Source organism: Salmo trutta, chromosome 38 (assembly GCF_901001165.1).
Source record: "Salmo trutta chromosome 38, fSalTru1.1, whole genome shotgun sequence".
Classification (NCBI taxonomy): Eukaryota; Metazoa; Chordata; class Actinopteri; order Salmoniformes; family Salmonidae; genus Salmo; species Salmo trutta.
The window spans coordinates 14,517,559-14,532,127 of record NC_042994.1 but is presented as its reverse complement, the minus strand read 5'-3'; the positions used below and the strand labels follow the sequence as shown (position 1 = coordinate 14,532,127).

At 41.4% G+C, this 14,569-nt stretch overlaps 1 pseudogene; it reads left to right on the top strand.

The window, feature by feature from the left end:
* The first annotated feature begins 5,257 nt into the window (after positions 1-5,257).
* LOC115178649 (SEC14-like protein 1) overlaps positions 5,258-14,569 on the top strand; it is a 115,995-nt pseudogene continuing 106,683 nt past the window's right edge.

Below are 14,569 nucleotides of genomic sequence, written 5' to 3'. Positions count from 1 at the left end.
ACTTAATAAACACAAGATGTATTCAGGATAATCCTACTCTCAGACATTTCTTCAGAATAGGTCAAGTTTGAAGTAATATTTTGTCTGCTTTTACATTGCCATTGACTATTCCATGGACTATTCCACTCCTTGAGCTACATTTCCCTCTACAATTAAAAATTGTAGACTTTTGCAAGAATTTCTCTCATTCTCAGAGGTGCCTAGTGAGTGTGCAGTGATGTCCTCTACACTTGTCCAGGTGTGAGATCTCTGGGTTTTTTTGTGCCAAAGGGGGGGGGGGGGGGGGGGGGAGGGGACAGACAAACTGGAAACTGAGACAACAGCTGCACCGTGATACAGAAGAAGAGGACCCGAAATGTGGTCTCAAACCACAATTCAGTGCACATACACACCCACATTCTTTTACAAACATGTCTGCTTCCCAAATGATACACTCTACCCTATATAGTACACTACTTTTGACCAGAGCCCTAGTCTAAAGTAGTGTCCTATATAGGGAATAGGCTATTTGAGATGCATAAACATTCAGATCGATGACACAGGGAGGTGATAATAAAAGTAGTCTGTGATTTTCTACTCCAGATCATGATTCAGCTTGCTCATGATTCCACGTTGAAAATGAAAACACAAAAGGTTTACTGCTACATGTTTTATGACCTCCATGCATTATGTCATATTAGATACCAGACAGACAGAAGATGCTTCTGAGAGGAAAAGAAGACGCCACGCCATATCTAGTGTATATACAGTGCCTCCGGAAAGTATTCAGATCCCTTGACTTTTTCCACATTTTGTTACGTTACAGCCTTATTCTAAAATGAATTAAATAAAAATGATTCTGAGCAATCTACACACAATACCCCATAATGACAGAGCGAAAACAGTTTTTTTTAAACCTTTTTGCAAATGTATTAAGAATAAAAAACAGAAATACCTTATTTACATAAGTATTCAGACCCTTTGCTATGAGACTCGAAATTGAGCTCAGGTGCATGCTGTTTCTATTTATCATCCTTGAGATGTTTCTACAACTTGATTGGAGTCCACCTGTTGTAAATTCAATTGATTGGTCCACCTGTTGTAAATTCAATTGATTGGACATGATTTAGAAAGGTACATACCTGTCTATGTAAGGTCCCACAGTTGACAGTGCATGTCAGACCAAACACCAAGCCATGAGGTCAAAATAATTGTTTGGTGACCTAGAACTCGATGGTCACTCTGACAGAGCTCTAGTTCCTCTATGGAGATGGGAGAACCTTCCAGAAGGACAACCATCTCTACAGCACTCCACCAATCAGGCCTTTATGATAGTGGCCAGACTGAAGCCACTCCTCAGTAAAAGGCACATGACAGCCCGCTTGGAGTTTGCAAAAAAGGCACCTAGTCTGATGAAACCAAGATTGAACTCTTTGGCCTGAATGCCAAGCGCCACGTCTGGAGGAAACCTGGCACCATCCCTACAGTGAAGCATGGTTGTGGCAGCATCATTCTGTGGCAATGTTTTTCAGCGGCAGGCACTGGGAGACTGGTCAGGATCGAGGCAAAGATGAATGGAGCAAAGTACAGAGAGATCCTTGATGAAAACCTGCTCCAGAGTGCTCAGGACCTCAGACTGGGGTGAAGGTTCACCTTCCAACAGGACAACGACCCTAAGCACACAGCCAAGACAACGCAGGAGTGACATTGGGACAAGTCTCTGAACGACCTTGAGTGGCCCAGCCAGAGCCCGGACTTGAACCCGACCGAACATCTCTGGAGAGACCTGTAAATAGCTGTGCAACAACCTGACAGCTTGAGAGGATCTGCAGAGACGAATGGGAGAAACTCCTCAAATACAGGTTTGCCAATCTTGTAGCATCATACTCAAGAAGACTCGATGCTGTAATCGCTGGCAAAGGTGCTTCAACAAAGTACTGAGTAAAGGGTCTGAATACTTATGCAAATGTGATATTTCATGTTTTATTTAATTTTTTTTGTAAATTAGCAAACCTGTTTCTGCTTTGTCATTATGGGGTATTTTGTGTAGATTGATAAGTGGAAAAAAAACAATTTAATACATTTTTGAATAAGGCTGTAACGTAACAAAATATGGAAAAAGTCACGGGGTCTGAATACTTTCCGAAGGCATTGTATATCCTCCTGAAACCTAACAATTCATTTTTGTGCTCTCTAATGGACATTAGTTTTTATTTTGTCTCTAAGGCCATACATGCCACGGTTTTAGGGCCTGTTGTACCTTTGAGAGGACGTTCCAGGCCTTTTAATGATATCACAATTCATACCCCTTTTCATAATGATAAATCATAAAGTTCTTATTGAACTCAAAAGCTACAAAAAATATAATTGCTAAACTGTCCATTGACTATGAAAATAGTAGATGAAGTGTGTATGGGTGGCTGGTTATTGAAGGGGGGGGGGGGGCTGGCTGACGGTTTCAGTACAGTAAACTGCTCTTTATAGGAGGCGTTGGGAGTTTCAGAGCTGCACTGAAGTGAAGACAGAAGTGTGTGAAGACATCTCTTCTCTGATACCACCTCTGGTTCCAACAGAAGAGATCACCATGTTCCTTTCTACTGCTTCTATCACAACCCTGCTACTCACTCTGTCTAGTAAGACTGATTTAACACCGACTAACTCCAGTAAATTGAAATCACTGACTACAGATTATATTGTAAATATGGAGATGATTACTTCCAGAAGTATTAATACCAGATCCATTGATATACTCTGCAATCACTAGGAGGCACAATGGGCTTGTATTGTAGGATCATGATGATGTATTTTTATCCACAATACCAAAATGTCTCTACATTTCTGCAGGTATGGAAGCTCTGACACTGACCCAGGAAAAGTAGTTTCAATGAGCAAGGCAAAGGCAGAAAGCCTGATATAGACAGTGGTGGTGCAAAGATGGCAGGAGCAGTGGAATAGTGATACTAAGGGCAGGCATTTATTTCAAGTACAGAGGAAAGTCGGGGAGGGGAAGATGCTAGAAAGGGACCGAAGAGAGGTTATTTTTTAGAAGATTAAGGGTGGGATGCAGACGGTTGAATAAGACTTTAAATGTGATCGGAAAGCATCCAACAGGGAAGTGTGATTATTGCCAGGAAACAGAAACCATTGAGAATGCATTGCTACAGTGTGGTCAGTGGGAAAGAGAGGTGGCTCTCAAAGGGAAAGAGAGAGAGCAAGAGAGAGAGAGTATCCCATTTTCCCTCTAGTATGAGGGAAAAGGGGATATATGAGGGAAAAGGGGATACAGGAAATTAGTTTCACAAATATATTGAGTAGAACGTCATTAGATTTAGTCTCAAATATCTTTTTTAAGAGCAACGGGGCTGGCAGGTACAGTAGGATTTAGTTTCTCCCTGGCCAGAGCCAGGGAGAAATGGAGAGTTGACGAGAGTGAAGATTAATTAGATGTGGTGGTAGGTGCAGTTATGACTGTTGAGAAGAAGTAGAGGGAAGCAGTGTGGAGAGGAAGATTGGCGTTGAGTGCAAAAAGAGGGAAAAGTGTTCCAGTAGCTCAGAAATGGAACCCTGACGAGAGTATGGATGAAGTTCCTGCAGTGAGGACCACCGTGGAAGGGCCTCGGACCGAGGATGTAAAGGATGATTCTGGCCCAGTGGGATTAAGATTTGTGGAGAGAATGGATCCGTGCATTTTGGCTGATCCAAATGTGGTGGTAGGTTGGATGGAGAAGAGGTTGGGGACTGTTGAGTTGCTAAGTACTGTAACTAGGAGTGGACTAATGATGATTTATTGTGTTTCTTCAGCCCAGAGGGAGCGGACGCTCTGGATCACACGAATAGGGACAAGAAATGCTGTCGGTAGCAGGGCACGGTTGAAAGGAGTGATAACTGGGGTGGCATTAAATGTTGAGGAAAATCAATTGAAAGTGAAGAATCCCGGTGTCTGTGACACGTTTGGTGAAACGCAGATCCGGTGGAGAGCGTGGGGAAACAGAGAAGACGTCTTTTCTGTTAAGTTTTGATGTAGAGTCTTTGCCAGATAAGGTTAAGTAGGGAGTGTAAGTTATCCCATGAGAGTGTATGTTCCTAAAATACTTAGGTGCTTTAGGTGTCAGGTTTATGGTCATGTTGCAGCAGTATGTAGGAGGGAGAGTCCTAGATGTGAGAAGTGTGCAGGAGGGCATGAGACGTAGGAATGTGTAGTTTTGGTAGACAAAGTTGTGTGTGTTAGTTGTGGGGGTGCCCGTGTGGCTGAAGATCGGAGGTGTCCGGTGAGAGAAAGTCAGGTTGAGGTTGCTAGGGTCAGAGTAGTACAGAAAGTGTTGTATGCTGAATCAGTGAAGAGAGTGGCAGAGGACTTGGGATTGCGAGGTTTTTCCTGCAGAACAGTTGCAGGGGGTGTTGAGTGGTAGAGTTCTGTCCCCCCAGACCATTGGTCTGGAGTAGGATTAGATAGGGTAAATAATGGGGTGGAGTTCTTTTTTATTTATTTATTTAAATTTTGAAAGAGAAGGCTAATAGTTGGCAGGATAATTGTTCCTTTTCCCAAATGTTACAGTACTGTATCACAAATAATTGAATCTATACTAAACAAAAATAGAAACGGAGTTACACAAGCATTTCGCTCACCCACAATAACATCTGCTAAACACGTGTACGTGACCAATAAAATTTGATTTGATTATAAGGAAATCAGTCAATTTAAATTAACGCATTAGGCCCTAATCTATTGGTTTCACATGACTAGGCAGGGGTGCAGCCATGGGTGGGCTTGGGAGGGAATAGGCCCACCCACTGGGAAGCCAGGCCCAGCTAATCAGAATTAGTATTTCCCCACAAAAGGGCTTTATGATAAACAGAAATACTCCTCAGTTTCATCCGCTGTCCGGGTGGCTGGTCTCAGACAATCCCGCAGGTGAAGAAGCTGGATGAGGAGGTCCTGGGCTGGCGTGGTTACACGTGAACTGCAGTTGTGAGGCCGGTTGGACGTACTGCAAAATTCTCTAACATTATTAATATTCAATTCTCTGGCAACAGCTCTGGTAGACATTCCTGTAGTCAGCATGCCAATTGCACACTCCCTCAAAACTTGAGACATCTGTGGCATTGTGTTGTATGGAAAAACTGCACATTCTAGAGTGGCCTTTTATTGTCTGCAGCACAAGGTGCACCTGTGTTATGATCATGCTGTTTAATCAGCTTCTTGATATGCCACACCTGTCAAGTGGATGTGTTAATTTGTCAAAGGATAAATGCTCACACAGGGATATAAACAAATTAGTGCACAAAATCTGAACGAAATAAGCTTTTGGTGCGCATCGAACAGTTCATGTTGCGTTTATATTTTTGTTCCGTATAGGTAGGTCGTGAATGGTCTCACTCCAGTACAGTAGGTGACAGTGTCTGCAGCTTAAATTGGATGCCATCCGCCAAATCAATCCAAAAGAAGTATTTTGTCCTAGTCTGAGGCGGCAAGCTAGCGAAGTAGAGCTCATTTTTAACTTTTGTTAAAACCTTACATGTTATGTATTGAGGAAAGGAGATGATTCGCATGGATGGAAATGACCGAAACACATGGTAAGAAATGTGTCCTTGTTAACCTGCCGGACAAAAGCTAATGTTAGCTAGCTAGGTTTGTTAAACGTCCAACCAGACCAAACAAGTGACGGGGTCTCATTTTGTATAAAAAAAAGGGGGTACTTGTTTCTGGTAACTATTGTATTTATAACATGTGTATCCGTCCCAAATGTCACTGTATTCCCTATTTTGACCAGGGCACTTAGAAAATAGGGTGCCATTTGGCAATCACGGTGTAGTGGTAGCTACATCTGGTTTTGGGCAGGTGATGTAGTGCTGCAGCGTGTTAAAATCTGGTGACTGACGTACTTTAAATCACCTATTGCTTTGAGACCCCTCTTTCAAAGATGCAAATCTCTTCTAGTCATGGTAGTGAAAGTAATAGGCGACTTGGCATTTTTATAAATGACCCAAAGCATTATCGGATGTTAATTGCTTGACGAATTCAGAAACCACACCTGTGGAAGCTTTCAATACACGTTGTGTCCTTCATTTACTCAAGTGTTTCCTTTATTTTGGCGGTATACTAAAGCAGTGGGTTTTGTGAAGCCTGGCAGTTGTAGTTGTGAGCATGAATACATACAGCAGTTTGACGCTCATGATACTGCACACATACTTTTGTCTTTTAGAAAACTTAAAGTTGTCCCTTAATCCATCCATTTTTTTGTGTTAATCTAAAATTCTGTAATATATTTACTATTCAACTACATTCGTTTTCACTAGCCAGCTATCTAACTTCAGTGGCAATGGGGTACTATAGAAAATAGTATAGGTTTAGTTAGTAGTCTATTCTGTCTAATATATGAAACCAATGTTTATCATCTCAACAATAAACTGCTCTACTAAAACACTAATCTCCTATGCTGAACCACTACAGATGGGGAAACATATCTCAATGAGTCAGGTGTCCTTGAAGTCAGGAGATGCATGCTGATAAAGGTGCAAAAATATTTGTGGTGTCAAGATCATGGATCCCTCACCTTTGCTTTGGATGTGCATGCTTTTGATAATCTGGTCCTGGGCAGGTGCTGCAGTGTGGCCGTATGCTGCAGCGTGCCTTGTTGGACCTAGACTATAACAGAGGGGCTTCTGTGAAGCCTTCCCTGGCAGTTGCAGGTGTGAGCATGTATACAGCAGTTTGATGCTCTTGTATGATACTGCAGACAAACTCTGTCTTTAGATAACATAAGTGTCCCTTCTATCTTTTTGTGTTGAGATGATACTGTAGACGTATTTACAATTCAATGAAACTAGATTAGCTTTCGCCAACTGACTTCAGTGGGAAAGGGGTACTCTAGAAGAATATACAGGTTTAGTAGTCTAGTGCAGGGTTGTCAAACTCATTCTATGCCTTTTTATTTCCTTTCAATTTGTGTGCAATAAAGACCTAAACAACCAGGTGACTGGAGTTTAAAACTAATCAATGAGCTGAATTGATCACGCAAGTACAGGAGAGGAGCGAAAACCCGCAAGCACTTGTCCCTCAACGGAATGAGTTTGACATGTGTTCTAGTGACAAAGATTTTGCTGTTGGTGGTAATGATAACCTTGTCCAGTAGAGGGCACACTAGGATAAGATCAATAAACTCATGGGGGACTGATCAAATATTGTCTTGTAAATTGAACTGTCTGACATGAAACCAATGTTTATCAGATCAGCAAACTACTGTACTAAAAACGTGTCTTCTGTTTCTCACCTGCAGTGGGTCGGCATCTCATTGTCTCAGATGTCCTTGATGAACTCACATGATGGGGCGTCTATTGAGTCGAGATGCATGACGACAATGAAGGGGCAAAGCATAGAAATATATTGACAGATTCTATTTCTGTTAGAAATAGATCCCTCTCACCTCTGCTGTAATTGGCCTACCTGGTAAGTAGGCTATATTGGCTTGGCCTATAGTGCATCTGTCCCAAATGGCTCCCTATTTTGATGCAGTACTTTTGACCTGGGCCCATATGGCTCTGGTCAGAAGTGATCTATATAGGGAATGGTGTCGTTCTGGACGTGCATGCTTTTGATAATCTGGTCTTGGGCAGGTGCTGCAGTGTGGCCGTATGCTGCAGCGTGCCTTGTTGGACCTAGACTATAACAGAGGGGCTTCTGTGAAGCCTTCCCTGGCAGTTGCAGGTGTGAGCATGTATACAGCTGGTTGATGCTCTTGTATGATACTGCAGACAAATGTCTTTAGAAAACATGTATCCCTTCCTTATATATTTTATGGTGGTTAAATGCTGTTGGTGTATTGTGCAACTCCTAGCCTATTTCCTCATTGCATGTGTCATGCTTCGTAGGCTACGCCCACCATTTTCAACATCTTGCATAAAGATTTGTCAATTACATAAGGCATAATCAAGGGGTTCTGTGGAAGGCATGTTCTACGACGCACTAGCGGAGTGGAACTTACCTCCCAGGGAGTTGCATTATTTTCCAGAGAACACATAGAACCCCTGCATTGGTTATCCCTTTTGTACCATGGCTATAATTTAACACATTTACCAGGAGAAATGTGTTCCACATCCACTGAAGCAGCTAATAAGTTTAATTGATAGCTACAGTAGTCGCCTTAATAACCAAACACTTATTTAGCTAACCAAACCAGAGGGACTCCCATTGGGCAATGGAGGAACTTATAATGCCTCGGTCAGCAGATTGTCACCCAATCGCGTTCACATTGTCATGCAGCATCCCGCGGTTATGCTAATCGTCATGCAATCCCTTCTCAAAATCAGGGTATGAGTTGAGAAACCTGCCAAATTTCCTAAACAGTACGTAATGTCACTGAGAACAAGTTAAATGATCTCGAGAGAAATGTTGTACTTGTTGACGAAGTTCATGCTAATGTTTTCGTCCACATTGACTCCTCGAAGGAGAGCTTTCCTTGTCCCAGAAAGCACCGCACGGCCCATTGACGACACATTAGCAACTTAAACAATGGGCGTTAATACAGTTCCAATGGAATTTCCCTTATCAAAAGTATCTCTGACCAACCCAGCAGTCCTATTTTCCTATTATGAAAATGTAATTCAACAATGCCAATGATGTTTTCAATTTGACTTTTGCTTTCAAAACCAGTTCAAACGTGGAAGAATGAACTCGAGCACTGAATTCTACCATGCTGATGTACTGTGCGTTATATGGAAATGATGCACGCTCTAGAATGCCCTTCAAGCCAATCTGTAACGAGTATTTAACAATGCCATGGTATAAAGTAGGGGTATCCAACCTTTTCTAGCATCAGAGCTACTAAAAAAGTGTACATTTATTTTTAGTTTTCAAATAGGCCCGTTCTTCTCTGCAACTCTTCCCCGGGTCCTTGGTGTATAATTGATTTTTGTCAATATAACTGGTAAAATAATGGTTAATACACAACTAAGGGGGCCCCATAAAATGTGTTCTAGCTTTTTGTTTAATTGTTACCTCAATAGGCTTATTACAAATATATATTGGCAAACAATGAGAAATTATCGGAGTCCATGTCAATGATTAAATCACATCAGATAAATTGAGGTTAATTCTCTTTAATTATGCATTAATCTCGAAAGGAATGTCTGCTGCAGCACAGTTTGCAAAACAATGGCTACCCAACTGATACAAATAATATAATATTTGTCAGGTGAGCCTACTATGCAGTTATCCATTTTAATTGAAGGTTTTTGGGGAAAGTCTGTCTAGCCACAAGACGGCGATCATTAGCATCGCTAACTGGATACATACAGAGTGCTAGGCAAATGCATGCACCAAACTGACAGACTGGGGCAATATTACTGGAAATTAATTGGCAGATATTATTACGTTTGGCTTTTTTAAGCCGATGGTTGCTAACCAGGGGTGGGATAATGTCAATGTGGCATTGCTTGGATAGCAGCCAGGAGCTTTTTGTTTGAGTTTTGTGCTAGAACTCATAAAAAGCATCTATTTTCATAATAGTTGGAGACCCCTGGTATAAAGTTTCCAAACCCATCTGTTTGAACCCCCAAGGTGACGCCCCGCTGTGCTCCTCTTCAGCCTAATGGATTCTGACTCATCAGTTGATGCACTTCCTCTCTTGTGTTAGGTTTTGTACCACTTCCTGGTTCCAACACTTGTCCTGATGGAGTGAAGGAGCAGAATCAAACTAACCGCTGATGTTTTGACTGTATATTCATAGAAATAGATTAAATGTCATCTATAGTGGTGTATTGTCATCAGGAGAACCATTTGTCAAAGTTTCAGTGAAGTATGTTATTATCCACTTCCTCAAGGAGAAGGTAGCAAGCAACAAACGCTACAAGCATGAGAAATGTCTTCATGACAATGTTATTGCAATGAACTTGCAGAGGGCTCTGTAACCACCATATCACATTTGTATGAATGTATTTCTGGAATATACTGTTCTCTCGGTGGCGTAAACTAATGTGCCATGTCAGAACTAGTTTTGCCTTACATTTGTCCATGACTCATCAATAAAACTAGTAAACAAATTTGTATCCATGTCAATCTATTCCTTTTTAATACAGCGAACATTAAACCAAATGAAGGCATTTGCACCACCTACTGTAGTTTTAACCTTGGTGGGTTTGATGGTAGATCTTGGTTTGGGGCTGAATGTTACTAGGTTGCCTTTGAATTGTGATTGCCTCCATGCTATCAGCACTAGCCATCTGTGCCAAAAGACTTGCATACTTAGTGTGTAATTCCATGGCCCAAAGAATAAGCTTTGTCCCAAGGCTGCTGCTTATGCCCAGAAAGCCTTGTCATTGATGGCACTGTTATGAAATATGACCTAAAATCCTTATGTGCTCAGAATGGAGAGGATAGACTGACATTGCCCTGTGTGGATCTTAGAGGATTATCTTAGTTGTTCTACTTAGATCTAATATCTGAACTCTGTGCAGATATCGACATTTGCATGATTCCAAAGCCATGTGAAATGTTTCCATATTGAGGCTGAACGCAAATGATTCATACCTCTTAATATCCCTGCTGGGATTTGATGTTCTCAAATGGTTTTTCAACAGGAAGCCCTGCCCTAGGGGAAGTGGGTAGTTGTGAGACTACACATGTAACACACAACAGTTCCCCCTGTGCCATAATGTCCTAAATTTATCAACTGGAATGTTGATAAAGGCATTGCAACGGTGGAAGCAGATCTTATTACATGGCAAATGGGGTTAGTATTGAAAATGTTAACAGTTTACTGAAGTTAAAAATAATTCATGCATTTTCAGGTTAGTTTCAGGATTTCCATCTATCTTATCAAATGGTTCATCCGTTGTATCCTATGACTCATTTTGCTGTACAGTACACTGGTGATTGAATTCCCAATGTTGACTCAGTGCAGCCTACTGAACATATTCCTTATACAGTAAGCATGACTTCATCATTTTGGGGGACCCTTCAACTCATGCTTATGATGAACTGTACTGCCAACTCACTTATGCCACACACTTTTTTTTGAAAGACTGGTACGTGCACATGGACTTTAGCAGAACTAAACTGAAGTCCAGTAAATGGGTTCTGGAGACTTGAGTTGTGTTCTTCTGAGTTGTCAAGTGCATACCATGTCATGCTGTATTTTAAATGGATAAAGCCCTCTTAATTATGCAAGATTCAGGGATTTAGATTATATTTGAGTGCAGAATTAGGCAAATATAATTTTAGGAATGTAGTATGGATTTTAGGGGATCCACACAGTAAATTACACTCGTTTTGCAAACGGAAGTATGAGGAAAGAGATCAATTAACAAATGTCACATGGGCCTATTGTCCAATATCATTGATGCATGGTCATGAAAAACAAAACATTTGCGTGTGCCCAGTTCCCTGAGCAGTGAAGCTGACGTAGCTTTATCCTCTGTCTCATCACAGTATATAGGACATTTTACATTAATCTTGTGACCGCTGAGCTGGTAGCATACATTTCATTTTCAAGCACCATATGGCAGCTCATCTGGCTCTAATATTCTGTCCCATCACTCAACTATTATTTCCCTGATAGGCCAACATATTTAGGTACTGATTTATATTCAGTGATAAAAAAATAAAAATGTTTTTACTGTAACTGCATATGAAAAGGATGGAGAAGCAGTGGAATTGTTTGTATGAGCGGAGCGCACCGCACCGCGGCACTGCTGAGCTCTGTCCGTACCAATGGGGAGGGGCGTAAACTGTCAATGCGAAAACTCTAGCGTTCAAATATATTCATTCTCCAGTCCTCACGGCTCAAACCTTCAGCTGGCTGTTTTTAGCTCGCTAGCGGCATCTGGAATCTTTTCACTGTGTTAGCTATCTATGCATTTTTAAAATGCTGTTGTCGCTATCAGGTCGATGGCTAACTGGCTAGCATAACAGCTAGCTAACGTTCAGCACTGGTTCGTCACCGACCGGCGAAAAAGGAACCGAATAAGACTATGGATTAACAGTATAACGGTACTTGAGTGCCCTGCCCAGACTAAACAATACGAGCCAAATATATCGAAAGAAGCAGATAATTGTTAAATAAATCTCGTTGGTGAGTGTAATTTATATTTGTTCATTTAACGTTATGCATGTGTGAATTCGTATTGCCTGCAAGCCACATGCCTGCAGTAAATGTGTTGTGATGACCAGCTAATGTAGCTCAAATGTAGGCTAAATAACCCGAACTATGCTTTTAACGACTTCACATGTTATAGGCTTCTATATGTTGTAGCTACAGTATATAGTATGTGAGAGACTCACTCACTGAGCATCAGTCAGTGAGTGTTCTGGATTTCTGAAGGGCTCAGCTATAAGTGTTTGAGTGGCACTGGCACCACTAGCGGTTCTGTGGGGTGGGGGGGCAGTGCCCCTGTGACAACAATTTTGGACCCCCTTGTGGCCCCCCTAAATGTGGAGTATGAAATAATTTTTACATAACTAATTTTTGCTATCATTATTTTTTTTATATCTGTTATTAGACAGTGGCAACGATGATGATTATGAACATGGTCTTTTGCCTGCTAATGCCAGCTAGTGAAGAAAACGATATTTACATTTACATTTAAGTCATTTAGCAGACGCTCTTATCCAGAGCGACTTACAAATTGGTGCATTCACCTTATGATATCCAGTGGAACAACCACTTTACAATAGTGCATCTAAATCTTTTAAGGGGGGTATATATATGACAACAATGTCTAATATAACTGGCCCCTCTAACAGTACAACTGGCCCCAGCTTGCCCCCCCCCCCCCCCAATTGAAATGGCCTAGAACCGCCACTGACTGGCACAGCTTGTTTGTACTGTATTACAGTGCTTCTGGTCATCGCTATGGCATAATGGATAACAGTGAACAAAGAACCTGTATTGTGGTTTGCTTTCTGAAATTTCACCTGTTCTTTTCTCCTTGACTTACATCTTTTGTTCAACAGGGAAGTATCATCTCCCTTTAAAACATGACGGTAACAATTGTTCACCTGTTTTTAAGTAGCCTAAATAACCCCTGTAGTTGGCTAAATGGAAAGGCTTAGCCTAGCTTTTACAGACAGTAGAATAGATGTAGCCTTGGTGCCAGTCTTCTGCTCTCTTGCCAACTCCTATGAAATTGTCATGCCTAATAAAACAAATAAAAAAAGACTGACACCCAGGCTAGTGTGATGTTTAAATTGAAAAGCCCCATATCCCTCAGAAGTATAGCTCTGGTCCAGTGTGTTACGTGTGGCTTATGCTTTCTTAAACGTTGGTGGCTCAAGCCGAACCTAACGCCCTGGATGGATCAGACCTACCAGAACTAGTGCTGTGTAGGGGTGTTAACACTTGCAATCACACAAGGTCCCTTCCTTGTGGCACGGCTGCTGAAAACGTCAAGCAACACTTACTGCTCAGTAACATGTATCTGCACGTTAAATAAATCAACAACACTGAACAAGTAAGGTATGCCATGTGCTAAGACTGGGCAGGTACTCTGCCTGTCTTTGCATGTCCTTATCGGTACAGGTTTACAGTAACACTTACATTTCACAGTGTCATTTTTGTTTTGAGATCTGGGTTGTGTTCAGTAGGCACAAAGCGTAAGAAAATGTTCTGAAACAGGGAGGTAGTACAATCTGAACCTGTCTGATAAGAAGTGCTCGTTGTGTCACTAATAAACACATCCCAGGCTTAACCAATAGCTGTTAGACACAGGGCGATTCCACGCCAGGACAGCCCGGAAATATTTAACCTATCTCAGATTGGTCTGGCAATTCGCACATAAACTTTGGGAGGAAGAATGTTTGACATGCTTTTTACATTTGTATCACAAACCATTTGAGAAAATCATGATGAAAGTGGCAATTTTAGGCCCTTTTTAGACTATAGGGCCTACATTTCTCCTGTAAGACCCTATGAGCCATTAACCGTACAAGATAACGTCTGTGTCCAAATACCCATACTAGCGAACTAAATAGTATGCGTAAAAGGAAGTGTTATATTATAGTATGCGTAAAAGGAAGTGTTATATTATGACATTTTGAAAATGGCACTCTGAATGTGTTGCGATTGAGTACATTCGTTTATTTTGGTACAGTGCGTCAATTTATCCGATTATCAGTTGTCAGACACATGAGTCAAAAAAGATGAGTGAATTCTACTAGATTAAGGCTTGGTTATGTTAGGGCGGGAGGTCCTGTATAAAACTCTTTCCAGCTTTCTCCCTTTCGATAACCACTTGGCGTGAAAGGGGGAAAATGTCATGCTCTGATCCAGTAGAAACGTCATGAAATAGGCCTACTTAATGACTTCTTATCCGTTGCGCAAATAGCCTACAGCTGTGTCTGTCCCGAGTTCATTGGCACAGGAAACACTGAAGGCCCAGAATAATTTATCCAATGTACCAAGTTAATAGTTGATACGTTTCAAGTAGTGATGCACCTATATGACATTTTTGGCCGATATCCGATATTTTCCTTGCCAAAGAAAATGATACCGATAACTGATATTTAAAAATTTAGCTGCCTTTTAAGCATTCTAGTACAGTTAAATAGTTAACACACATAGACACAGCGGTCTAAGACACTGCATCTCAGTGCAAG